Genomic DNA, 13,428 nt, shown 5'->3' on the forward strand with positions numbered 1-13,428 from the left:
CCTCATGGACCCAGTAAACGGACTCACTGTCTCCAGTGTTCCATTTCGTCCCCAGGAGGTAGCTGGTGGCACTTTTTCCGAGTCTCCCCGAGGGATTTCCGGGGCGGTGGACGACTGACCTAAGCCTGGCAGCAGCTCCCAGCAGGCCAGTGGGCCGAGAAAGGGAGCGGGCAGGGCCCACCGCCCCGCTGTCTTTCCCTGGGCTCCATTCCTGTCACCCTAGTGCTCGCTCCGTTTCCCGTTCGCCCTTCCCTCGTTTTCGCCCGAGCGTTTTCTCTCAACGTTTCCCACTTCATGTTTACAAAGTGCTTACGCCCACTTGGCAGGCAACAACCTCGCCAGCCCGAGTCCCTCAGCCAGTCCCTCGGACCGCCCCCCTCCTCCCGGATCCACCTCAGCCGATTCACCCGGCGCCCGCCCGGGTCGTCACGTGAGCCCCGCCCCGCCCCCTGCCATCACGTGAGCCGCCAGCCCCGCCCCGCCCCCGCGCCGGCGCGCTCCGACGTGCCCTGGAACTTACCCTCCCTCGGAGACCAGCCTGCGGGGACGGGCTGGCCGCGGCCGCCGCGGTTGTGAGCGCCCTTCGGGCTCGCCTGGGCGTTCTGCAGACCCCGTGCTAGTACAAGAGGGAGCTGCCTCCCGCGAGGCCGCCGTCCTCTCGGTAAGGTGGGGGACACAGGTTCCCGCGGACGGAGGGCAGGTTGGTGAGGTGCTGCACAAAGGCGTCCGCGGCCGGGGCTGTGCCCGCCGAGGGCGGCGGAGTTAGGGGGAGGTGTGTGCGGGAGGCGCGTAGGCGCCGAGGTGAGCGCGAGGTGCGGTCGGGAGCTTCGCGGAGGGGGCGCGGCGCGGGGCGCGAGGTTGGCGCGGGGGGCAGGGGGGCCGTGGCCAGCCCATTGGCTGACGTGGGCGAGAGGGTTTAAATGGCTCTAAAGTTGTGGCTCCTCTGCCCCCCGGGTTTCCTGACTTCCTGTGTGAGGGCAGCGCCCGCCCGCCCCGCCCCTAGGAAGGAGGGCGTCGGGGTGTGTGTGTGTGTGTGTGTGTGTGTGTGTGTGTGTGTGTGTGTAAGAGGCAGGCTGGTGCCGCCCTCCTTCCTCGCCTTCTGCAGCTGCGTGTGCCCGCTCTCTAATTGCTGTGGGGTGTGCAACCCTCCGCCCATCCAGGCAGCCCACCTGGGGCCTCCCCTCGACTGCTGACCTTAAACTGGGCACTTTGGTCTCCGCAGTCTTTAGAGGTGCTCCGCCCCTGTTGAATGGACACTTGCTACTCTAGCTCTTCTGGGAGCAATCTCCTCAAAGTCCTTGAATTTAAAAAAAAAAAAAAAAATGCTCCTTATGAGCGTGCTGCCCTCCTGCCGTTTCAACGCAGTTGATTGTCTTCCAAGAATGGCTGTCCTTTAAGTGTTGGATCTTAAGTTACCGCAGACCCTCTGAGAAGAAATGTCCGCAGGGTCAGCATACCCTTTGAGAAAAACTCAACGGCCTTCAGTTTTAGAGGCTTGCGATGTTTTCCTTCGACTGCAGCAGCGGTTATAAATGCATTTGCAAAGGCTAAAGCAAAATGTTTAAAGCATACCTTTAGGAAAGTTCTAATGCCGTTCCAAGTGAAGTGTTTATTATGGGTAAAGGCACCTAACGCTCGAATTGTTTTATAGTTAATTATGACCTATGAGCAGATTTTATTGAGCATTTATGCACATATTCCAAAGGGGAGGAAATGTGGAGGAAGGAGCAGCAAGCGAGGAGTCACTCGGCTTCTGGTTCAGATTCTGCCACCCCTTCTGAAGGTGAGACCTCGGAAGACTCGGTGTTACAGTGGAAGGTTGTTAAAAAGTATCTAGCCCCTGGCCACGCCTGTTTCCTACTGAAAAGTTGGGAAATGGTGGCCTAGAGCTGTTATTTATTTGTCCATATCCAGTGTTCCTTCCCTGGTCTGTAGAAGGGTGTGTTACAGAATGGGTCATCTTTCTGTACATTTTCTTGTCTGAGTAGACATTCTGGCTGCTGGTGCTAGTATTTTTCTCTTTTTCTCTGTTTTGAAATGGCTTGGAAAGGTTTCAAAATAGGGATTTGGGAGCCCAGAGAAGTGCCTAAAAGCAGGCTGTGAAATTTTAACCCTGAGCAGTGCACCGTGAAGAGCCAGACAAGCCCGATGCACATGTGGGACCCGCGGTTGCACGTAGCTCCGCGGCTCTGGAGGGGTTTGTGCTTGGGGGAAAAAATGAAGTGTAATGAACAGATTATGTGTTTATGTATGTGTATGTCTAGGATTTGTTGATAGGATTCTGTTCAACTTTATCCACCATAAAAGTTGGAAAAGATTGCTAACGCACTAATTTTTGATATAATGCCATTTGTAAAGGTTATTCATATATAGACAATAACTTACATATTTTTATTTTTTACTTACTGTACTAGTTGTGAGGCACAAGTGAAAACGTGTACTATAAATGCTGTAGAAAAACAGCGTATTATTTGCAGTTAATCACTTGGTTTTCATTTAATTAATTAGAAAGTATCTGTTGGGTGCTTTTTTTTTTGTAAATAGGTGGATAGACAGTGGGCTTTACAAACTTAAGTACTTGAAGTTATGAAGTTGACATTCCTGAGAAAAGGAGGGTAATAAAATGTTTAAATTGATTGAAATAAAGCAGTGAATATAGTGAGGTATAAGTGGTAGTACCAATATTTTGCTTATCTGAGAAAATTGGTAATAAGAAAAGGTAACTTAAGGTGAATCTGGCTCAAATGGACATTACAGTTTTCTAATAGTGGGAGAGAAAAGTGAAATTAAACTTTTATTTTATCTCATATTTAACATTTTTAGTTTTAATTGCAAATATGCAGTGTTTTGTGGATTGAATCATACCTGAAAAGGTATGATTATCACATACCATCATTTTACTTCAAATCATGCTTTTCAAATCTCTCTCTTTTGAGGAACCCATTGGGCCACTATCTTTGTGGTTTTTCTTTTCTTCTGTTGTTAACTGGTCTAATTATGATACATCCTCAATTGTGGACGGCTTTGCTGTGATTCAGCCATTTTCCATTTACTTTCATTGACTTAAATATTTTGCAGTTTCAGTTTGCAGTTCATTAGCTTTTTATTTGAACCAAACTGCCAAATGCTGACATCTCTAAGCACCCCTCCCTTGTTGATAATTAGTGTTTCTCAAACTTTAATGTGCATGGGAATCACCTGAACTTCTAACAATCCCCCAGGTGATAGATACCCTTGCTGCTCTTCTGCCCAGGCCACACAAACTATTGTCCAAAAGGAATGTAATACCAGTCACCTGTGTATTTAATGTAATGTAATTTTTTATTTAAGTAATCTCTACACCCAACATGGGTCTTGAACTCACAACCACGAGATCAAAAGTTTCATGCTGCTGCAGCTGAGCCAGCCAGTCAGGCGCACCTCACCTGTGTAATTTTAAAGCTTTTAGTAGTCACATGATAAAAAGTTAAAAAAAAAAAGGGGGGAACCCAAGTGAAATAAATTTTACCATATCATGTAATCCACATGATTCTTTTATTCAGACTAAGTGTTCAAATCCTATGTGTATTTTACACATCCAGCACATCTCAATTTAGATTAGCCACACTTAAAGTGCTCAGTAGCCACATTTGGCTAGTGGCTCCTGCATTGGACATCACTTCTGGAGTCTAGAATCTAGACCACTGCTCTTCTAAGTGTATTTTTACATTAGCCCCATCAGCACATCAGCATCCTTTGGGAACTTGATAGGAATGCAGATTTGGGGGCCTCACCTCATACTGTTCTCATTATATTGTCTGGGTTTCAGTAACTTGTGTTTAAAAAAAATTTTTTTTAATGTTTATTACTTATTTTTGAGGGAGGGGAGGGGCAGAGAGAGAGGGAGACACAGGATTCAAAGCAGGCTTCTTCTGGCTCCCAGCTGTCAGGACAGAGCCCAACATGGTACTCATGAACCCCATGAACCATTTAAACCATGATTTTATCATGATCACAACCTGAGCCAGAGTCAGATGCCCAACCAACTTAGCCACCCAGGCTCCCCAGTAACTTGTGTTTTAAAAGCTACAGGATATGGGGCGCCTGGGTGGCTCGGTAGGTTAAGTGTCTGACTTCTGTTCAGGTCATGATCTCACAGTTCATGGGTTCGAGCACTGTGTCTGGCTGTGTGCTGACAGCTCAGAGCCTGGAGCCAGCTTTGAGTTCTGTGTCTCCCTCTGTCTCTGCCCCTCTCTCTCTGCTCCTTCCCTGCTCATGCTCTGTCTCTCTCACTCCCTCAAAACTAAACATTAAAAATATCTTAAAAAAGAAAAAAGCTACAGGATATGATTACAAAATGTATATGTGGTATTCTGAATGGAATTCTAGAGCAGAAGAAGTCCATTAGGGGAAAACTAAGGAAATCTGAACAGAGCATGGTTATTGTGTCAGTGACAAATGTACCATACATACATATATAAGATGTTAAAGGTAGAGGAGACTGTATACAGGGTATATGGGAACTCTCTGTTTATCTTTGCAATAATTTTGTAAATGTAGAACTCATCTAAAAAAGTTTTTATTAAATGTTTATTTCTTTTTGAGATAGAGAACATGAGTGGGGGGGGAGGGAGGGAGGGAGGGAGGGAGGGAGAGAGAGAGAGAGAGAGAGAGAGAGAGAGAGAGAGAAAGAAAGAAAGAAAGAAAGAGAGACAGAGGATGAATCCCAAACAGGCTCCTCGCTGTCAGAGCAGAGCCCTGCAGGGGGCTCAAAACCCATGAGCTGTGAGATCATGACCTGATCCAAAATCAAGAGTCAGACACTTAACCGACTGAGCCACCCAGGCACCCCGCAACTTTTGCATTTTTGAATAAGTGATTAGTGTGGATATTCTGTATCATGCCTTATAGTTGACAGAGTGCTTTTTTCTCTTTCCATTCTCACAAGGATCTTTTGAGGTTTGTGTTGTCTGTTTTACAGGTAAGTTAAGGTGCTCATAAATGGCAAATCCTAGATCTAAATTTCAGACCTCTAACCTTGATTTCTGTGCTTTTTTGCCACAGGAGAATTTAGAATACATTTTACGTTTGAGTGGTAGCTTTAAAAGTTTGTTGAAAATTACCACTATTTTGCTATATATTACCGGTTTGTTTAAAAAAATCAGTTTTGTATACATTAACATATAATAACATTTAACAGTAGAAAGAAGTGAACTATAGATACATGCAACTACATGGATGAATCTCAAAAGCATTGTTCTAAGTGAAATAAGCCAGATGTAGAAGGCTACATACAGTATGATTCGTGGGTTCTTTTCTTTCACCACTTTGTTTCCTTTAGTGAACAGTGATTAATGTGATGGTCTGTATCAAGCTTTATAGTTTAAGTACTTGTTCACATTTTCTCTTTCCATTTTCACAAGGATGTGTCAAAGTTTGAGTATAGTTGACACAATGTTACATTAGGTTCAGGTGTACAGCATAGTATTTCGAAAAGTTACATGTTATACTCTGCTCACCCACAAGTGTAGCTACCATCTGTCACCATACAACACTATTACTGTAGCATTGACTATATTCGTCGTGCTTTGCCTTTTAATTCCATGACCTATTCATTCCATAATTAGAAGCTTGTATCTCCCAGTCCCCTTCACCCATTTTGCCCATCCTCCTCCACTCCTCCTCCCTTCCCAGAATCTCTTAAGGTTTCCATTCTTTCCTATTTTACACATGGATGTACCACAGTTAGTTTAGGGTTTCATTAGTTGATAGGCCTTTTTTTAAAAAATTTTTTTAATGTTTATTTATTTTTGAGAGAGAGCGAGAGCGAGAGACAGTGTGAATGGAGGTGGGGCAGAGAGAGAAGGACACAACAGGATCTGAAGCAGGCTCCAAACTCAAGGAACTGTGAGATCATGACCTAGGCTGAAGTCAGATGCTTAACCGACTGAGCCACCCAGGTGCCCCAGTTGATAGGCCTTTGAGTTTCCAGTTTCTGGCACTTATGAATAAAACTGTTATGAATGTTGATGTAAGGCCTTTGTATGGACTTATGGTTTCACTTTTCTTGGGTAAATACCTAGAGGTATTGAAAAGGAATGGCTAGATCATATGGTAAATGTATACTTTATGAGAAACTGACAAAATGTTTTCCAGAGTGTCTGTACCATTTTGCATTCCCATTAGCAGTGAATGAAAATTCCAGTTGCTAGTATTCTTACCATGCAAGATATCCTTTATATATACTTTAAGTCATTGTAGTATAGGAGAAAGTAATATTTGGTGCTTTAAATTTGTATTATTTTTTTTTAATTTTTTTTTTAATGTTTATTTTTGAGAGAGATAGAGAGTGGGGTTAGAGGCAGAGAGAGAGGGAGACACAGAATCCGAAGCAGGCTCCAGGCTCCAGGCTCCGAGCCGCCAGCCCAGAGCCCGATGTGGGGCTCGAACTCACTAACCGCGAGATCATGACCTGAGCCGAAGTCAGACGCCCAACCGACTGAGCCACTCAGGTGCCCCTTAAATTTGTATTATTACAGGGTTTTTTAACAGGTTTATTGAGGTATAATTGCTGTCTAATAAACTGCATATATTTTAAATGTGTAACTTAATGAGTTTTGATGTATGTGTATGTGTGTGTGTGTGTGTATATATATATATATATGTATGTATGTATATATATAACCTGTGAAACCATCACCACTATAAAGAACATGTTAATCTCCTCCCTTCCCCCCCCCCCCCCCCCCCAATTTTCTTGAGCTCAGGATAGTTCATTCCCTTGTTCTCTGGTCAACATTGATTTGTTTTCTGGGGCTTTAGATTCATTTCCATTTTCTAGAATTTTATGTAGATGGACCCATATAGTATGCAGTCTTTCTTGTCTGGATTTTTTTTCACTCAGCAAAATTATTGTGAAATCCAGTTTGTTGTGTGTATTAGTAGTTCATTCCTTTTTGTTGCTAGGTGATATCCCATTGTGTGGATATACCACAATTTATCCATTCACCATTTTTTTTAATGTTTGTTTATTTTTGAGGGGACAGAGTGCGAGTGGGGGATGGGCAGAGAGAGAGAGGAAGACACAGAATTTGAAGCAGGCTCCAGGCTCTGAGCTGTCAGCACAGAGCCAGATGCAGGGCTCGAACCCGCAAACTGCGAGGTCATGACCTGTGCCAAAGTCCAGCTGACTGAGCCACCCAGGCGTCCCTATCCATTCACCTCTTGATGGACATTTGGATTGTTTCCAGTTTGGGGCTGTTACAAATAAAGCTGCTGTGAACATTTACACACAGGTCTTTGTGTGGACACCTGGTTTCATTTCTCTTGGGTAAATACCTAGCAATAGAATCCTTGGGTCATATGGTAGATATATATTTAAATTTTTAAGAACCTCTCAGACTATTTCCAAATTTTACCATTTTACAGGTCCACCAGCAGTGTTGAGTTCTGGTTGCTCCACATTCCAGAAAACAGTGGTATATAGTCAGTCTTTTAAATATTAGTCATTCTAATAAATGTGTAGTATTATTTCTTTGTGACTTTAATTTGCATTTCCCTAATAACCAAAGATGTTGGGCATCTTCTCATGGACTTATTTATCATCTGTAGATCCTCTTTGGATAAGTATATCTTCTACCTATTTTTTATTGGGTTGTCTTTTTTTTTTTGTTTATTTATTTATTTTGAGAGAGTTGGGGGACAGAGGGTGAGAGTGAGTGTGTGTGGGAGGGACAGAGAGAGAGAGAGAGAGAATCCCAAGCAAGCTCCACACTGTCAGCGCAGAGCGTGATGTGGGGCTCAAACCTGTGAGCTGTGAGATTATGATCTGAGCTGAGATCAGGAGTTGGACACCAACCTCCTGAGCCACCCAGGCACTCAGAGTTTTTATTGGGTTGTCTTGTTGACTTGAATAGTTCTGTATATGTTTAAATGTGAGTCCTTTCTTGGAGATAAGTTTGTATGTATGTTCATGAGGGATGTTAGGTCTTTAGTTTTTCTTACAATGTCTTTGTCTGGTTTTGGTATGAGGATAATGTTGACCTGATAGAATGAATTGGGATGTTTTTTCTCTGTTGCAATTTTCTTCAAAAGGTTTGTGTAGAATTGGTATTATCTTCCTTATATTTTTGGTAAAATTCTCTAGTGAAGCCATCTGGGCTAGGACTTTGTGGGAAGATTTTTAAAGAGATGTCAATTTAACAGATACAGGGCTTTTTAGGTTATCGAGCCTTGGCAATTTGTCTTTCAGGAAATTTGTCTGGTTCATCTAAGTTGTTGGATTTATTGGGTTAAAGTTGTTCATAGTATTATCTTACTTTTGATGCCTTTAAAGCTGTAGTTGTGTTCCCTGTCTGAATGCCTGATACTGGTAATTCATGGTTTTCCCCCTTGTGTTGTGGATCAATTTGACTAGAGGGTTAGTACTACTGATCTTTAAGAACCAGCTTCTGATTTCATCTAACACTTTTCTGTTTTCTCTCTCAGTGATTTCTGCTCTGATCTTTATCATGTGATATCTTCTGCCTACTTGATGTTTAATTTGCTTGATGTTCATCTTGTAGTTTCTCAGAGGGGAAGTGTACATCATTGATTTGAGACTTCTTTCGTTTCTAATATGGCCATTTAGTGCTATGAATTTTCTCTGAGCACTACTTTAGCTGCATCCCAAAAGTTTTGAGATGTCATGTTTTCATTTTTATTCAGTTTAGATTTCCTGTTTGATTTCTTCTTTGACTTCTGAGTTATTTAGAAGTGTGTTGTTTAGATTCCAACAACAAATTTGCAGCTAAGTTTTTGTTAATTTATAACTTAATTCATTTGTTAGAGAATATACTTAGTATGATTTTAGTCCTTTGAAATTTATTGAGATTTGTTTCATGGCCCAGGAACAATTTGTTTCAGGCTGCAGAAAATCTTTGTTTATAGGAAACTATTGGACTGGTTGCACTGTTTTTAGTATTTCCATTAGCACTGTGTGTCTGATTCAGTTGTTGGTAGACTTATCAACATTTTGTATTGTCTTTATTTTTTGAAAATAACTTTATTGTGGTTGGTGTGTAGCAATAATCTTGTTTTGGTTTAATTTGCATGTTTGGATTTTCAATGTTTTGTAAAATAATTTAAATCTGAATAAAAATTAGGAATCATAGTGTGCTTTCTTTTTTCAATCTGAGGGATTGGTAGTAGTGATAATTCATCATTTGTATGCCACATAAGTGCTACTTTCAGTTTTGTAAAAGTTTGAATGTGTTTTTGCCTTTTAAAATTTACTTTGAAAGCGTATCTGTAAAAGCTGTGTGAGGATTTTAGTGACTTTTGTGGTTTGGGGGTAGGCAGGTGTAAGGTGATTTAAATTGTATTCTGCAATGACTATTGGGGTAATATATACACAGTAGTATTTTATGTATGTACCACATTTTGTTTAGGCATTTATCTGTCCACAGACATTTGGTTTTTCTTTCCATCTTTTGGCTATTGTGATTAGTGCTGCTGTTAACATGGGTGTCCATATATGTGTACAAGTCCCTGCTTTTGGATATATACCCAGAAGTGGAATTGCTGGATGTTTTAAAAAACCACCATACTGTTTACCCCGGTGCTGCTACTGTTTTGCACTTCTACGAGCAGTGCAAAGAATTGCAATTTCTCCACATCCTCACCAGCACTTGTTATTTTGCGGTTTTTTTGGTTGTTGTGGTTTGATTTCCATTTCCCTAATGATTAGTGATGTTGAGCATCTTTCCATGTTCTTTTTTTTTTTTTTTTTTAAACATTTATTTTTGAGAGAGACAGAGTGTTAGCCGGGGAGGGGCAGAGGGAGAGGGAGACACAGAATCTGAAGTAGGCTCCAGGCTCAGAGCTGTCAGTGCAGGGCCCGATGTGGGCCTTGAAATCACAAACTGTGAGATTATGACCTGAGTTGAAGTTGGGAGTTTAACTGACTACGCCACCCAGGCGCCCCCATCTTTCTTTGTTATTGGCCACTTGTGTTATCTTCTTTGGAAAAATATCTATTCAAGTCCTTTGCCAACAATGGCTCTTATCATGATGTTAATTTGGAGTAGGTTGGTATAATGTAAGCATTAAACAGAATAGTTTTTTCTTTTTTGAAAAGTTACTGAGGTCTGACTAGAGCTTTGCAATGGCCAGATGTTAATAATCACTATTCTTGTATTTGCCTTTGTTTTGTAGATTGTATCTTTTTTTAAAGCACAGGATTTGGTAAACATTTGAAAGTAGTTGAATGTAAATAGTCATTTCAAAGATTTTAAGAGGGTAATGTGTATAGTTTTGGAGGAATATCTGAATGGGTTGGGGGAGAGGGTGGTTAATACCGAGGTAACCAATAGAATTGTGAAGTGAATGAAGTTTTTCTTCTAGAGTAAATTATTAGAAGATTAGAAATCCTATTAAACTTTATAAAGACCAAGGTTATGATTTTCTTTTCTTTTTTTAAGTTTATTTTGAGAGAGAGCGAGAGAGTGAGGGAGAGTGAACAAGGGAGGGGCAGAGAGAGGGAGAAAGAGAATCTGAAGCAGGCTTCGTGCTGTCAGCACAGAGCCCAACTTGCGGCTGGATCTCACAAACTACGAGATCATGACCTGAGTAGAAAGTAAGAGTTGGATACTTAAACTGACTGAGCCATCCTGGTGCCCTGATATTCTTATTAATATATGACAACTTGTGTAATGATATGGACTGAGATCATGAGCATGGGTGCTTCCCCAAAGGAAAATCAAGGTGCTGTTACTATAAGGGGGGACAGGTTTGATGCCACCAAGGCAAGATCAAATTTATGTGACCTGTAAAAAAGGTTACTTTCTTTTTTTTAATTAAAAATGGTTATTATAGAAATTTCTTAATAAGAAATTAAAATATGGGACTCAGGTGTTGGGTATAGAAGGAAGAATCCATTGTTTGGAGTGCATTCAGAAAGAAGTAATAAGAAAGCTGAAAAATACAGAAGCAGAATTGATTATTGTAGAAGGGTGGTTTTAAAGGTTAACATGGAGCCAGTATCCATATAGGTAGCTTATGAAATAGAATCTGAAGGAAAAGGAAGTTAACCTATTGGCTCAAGAAAATTTTTTGATCCTTAGACTTTTTACTAGGTCTGAGTTTGTTTGTTTGTTTTTTTTTAACCTTATAGGCTGTCTTCCTGGTGTGTGCAAATGGATCTGAAAGGATTAAATTCTAGTTTAATCATTTTTGGTTTGAAAGGGCTTGATCAGGATGGTTTACTGAAGTACTGAGTGTGTGAAATTTTTAATACAGTGGGCTCCTCACTTTCTGCTCTGTCATATATCAGCTGGATCAGTATTTACTCTCCACATATAAGAGATTATTTTAGAATGATTTTGAACCCTACTGCCTCTTAAGTAATTGTAATTTATGTTTTATTGAGAAAAACAGGCACTGTGATTCTCCATAAATGCAGTGTGTAAAAGTAAAGAATTACAGAAATGTGAGTTTTTATTTAAATTATTCAAATGTGGGGCAGCATAATGTAAGATTTTTTTTTTTATTTTTATTTTTCAGAGAGAGCTCCATGAGTGGGGGAGGGGCAGAGAGAGAGGGAGACAGAGGATCTAAAGCAGGCTCTGTACTGACAGCAGAGAGCCCAATGTGGAGCTCAAACTCAACGAACTGTGAGATCATGACCTGACATGAATTTGGACACTTAACCTACTGAGCCACCCAGGCCCCCCCTAAGATATTTTAATATGAATATGAAATGGGTGCCATATCACTTTGAATTATAGTTTAAGAAGACAGTAGTTTAATAATAAGCATTAAAAAATGATAAGCATTTAGATCTAAGGAGTAGATAGTCCTTAAAAAAAAAGTAAATATAGTCCTTAAAATCCAGAGGGGGAAGGGTCACTATGGCACTACAAGGAGCTAGGGGCTCATCTTGTATATTTTCTGCCCCAGTCCTTGAATCAGCCATCTCTCCAAAGAGCCTTGTTTCCTTTATTTGGAGAACGGTATTAGAAACCATATCTGGATGTTAGGTGTACTTGTTGCTGTTAGGTATCATTTTTACTGACAGCAAAATGTGTATACTAAGCAATATATAGATACATATCTGTAGTATTTCTTTATAAAATCACCTTTATTTTTGTTGTTATTGTTCTATTTATTTATTTTTATTATTTTAGTTTATTTATTCTCAAATTAGCTAACATAACAGTGTAGTCTTGGCTTCAGGAGTAGATTCCAGCGATTCATCACTTACATACAACACCCAGTGCTCATCCCAACAAGTGTCCTCCTTAATGCCCCTCACCCATTTTCTCCACCCCCATCAACCCTCAGTTTGTTCTCTGTATTTAAGAGTCTCTTACGGTTTGCCTCCCTCTCTGTTTTTATCTTACTTTTCCTACCTGTCCTCTACGATCATCTGTTTGTTAAGTTTCACATATCAGTGAAATCATATGATATTGATTGATTTATTTTGCTTAGCATAATACTCTCCAGTTCCATCCACATTGTTGCAAATGGTGAGATTTCGTTCTTTTTTTATCACCAAGTAGTATTCCATTGTATGTATAAACCGCATCTTCTTTATCCATTCATCAGTTGATGGACATTTGGGCTCTTTCCATAATTTGGCTATTGTTGATAGCACTGCTATAAACATTGGGGTTCACGAGCCCCATTGAATCAGCATTTTTGTATCCTTTGGATAAATTTCTAGTGTGGTTGCTGGGTTGTAGGTTAATACTATTTTTAATTTTGTGAGGAACCTCTACACTGTTTGTGTGGCTACACCACTTTGCATTCCCACCAACAGTGCAAGAGGGTTCCCCTTTCTCCACATCCTTGCCAACATCTGTTGTTTCCTGAGTTGTTAATTTTAGCCATTTGATGGATGTGAGGTGGTATCTCCGTGTGGTTTTGATCTCTGTTTCCCTGATGATGAGTGATGTTGAGCATCTTTTCATGTGTCTGTTTGCCATCTGGATGTCTTCTTTGGAAAAGTGTCTATTCGTGTTTTCTGTCCATTACAGAATCACCTTTGTTATTTTATCTGTAGTAAGCTAAAAATGAGTTCGTATTGATGTTTCCAAGTTTAATCCATGGATATTCTAGTCTTTTCCCCATGATTATAAATTTCCACTCCATCACTGAGAAACCTGGTTCCTATCATCCATATTCCATTTAATTAATTATTTTGTTACAATACACAAATATGGCTGTATCAGAATTTTTGACTTGTACCCCCATGGGATGTGTTTTTTATCAAGTTAGAATACAGTATTTATGTTCAATTCCTTTGCCTATATTCTTACAAACTTCACTTATTTTCAAAATAAGTTAGATCAGCATCCTCTTCCCACCCTCCATCCATTCAGTGAGGTTGTTCCATGCATTTGTCATACTATTAGACTATCTTGTCTTAATTCATTATTATTTATATAACATCATTATTTGTGTTATAAA

General features: G+C 40.5%; 1 protein-coding gene across 4 annotated transcripts in view; it reads left to right on the forward strand.

Annotated features, from left to right (window-relative positions):
- Positions 1-487: 487 nt before the first annotated feature.
- ARHGAP12 (Rho GTPase activating protein 12) overlaps positions 488-13,428 on the forward strand; it is a 120,985-nt gene continuing 108,044 nt past the window's right edge. For 2 of the 4 annotated variants that reach the window (XM_053895797.1, XM_053895798.1), the window contains exon 1: positions 490-661. The gene's annotated coding sequence lies outside the window, so the exon portion shown is untranslated. Of the gene's footprint in view, positions 662-13,428 lie in introns of all 4 variants that reach the window. The other 2 variants (XM_053895799.1, XM_053895800.1) reach the window with 2 other exon arrangements.

Source organism: Panthera pardus, unplaced genomic scaffold (genome assembly GCF_024362965.1).
Source record: "Panthera pardus isolate Hobbes unplaced genomic scaffold, ASM2436296v1 HiC_scaffold_6, whole genome shotgun sequence".
NCBI lineage: Eukaryota > Metazoa > Chordata > Mammalia > Carnivora > Felidae > Panthera > Panthera pardus.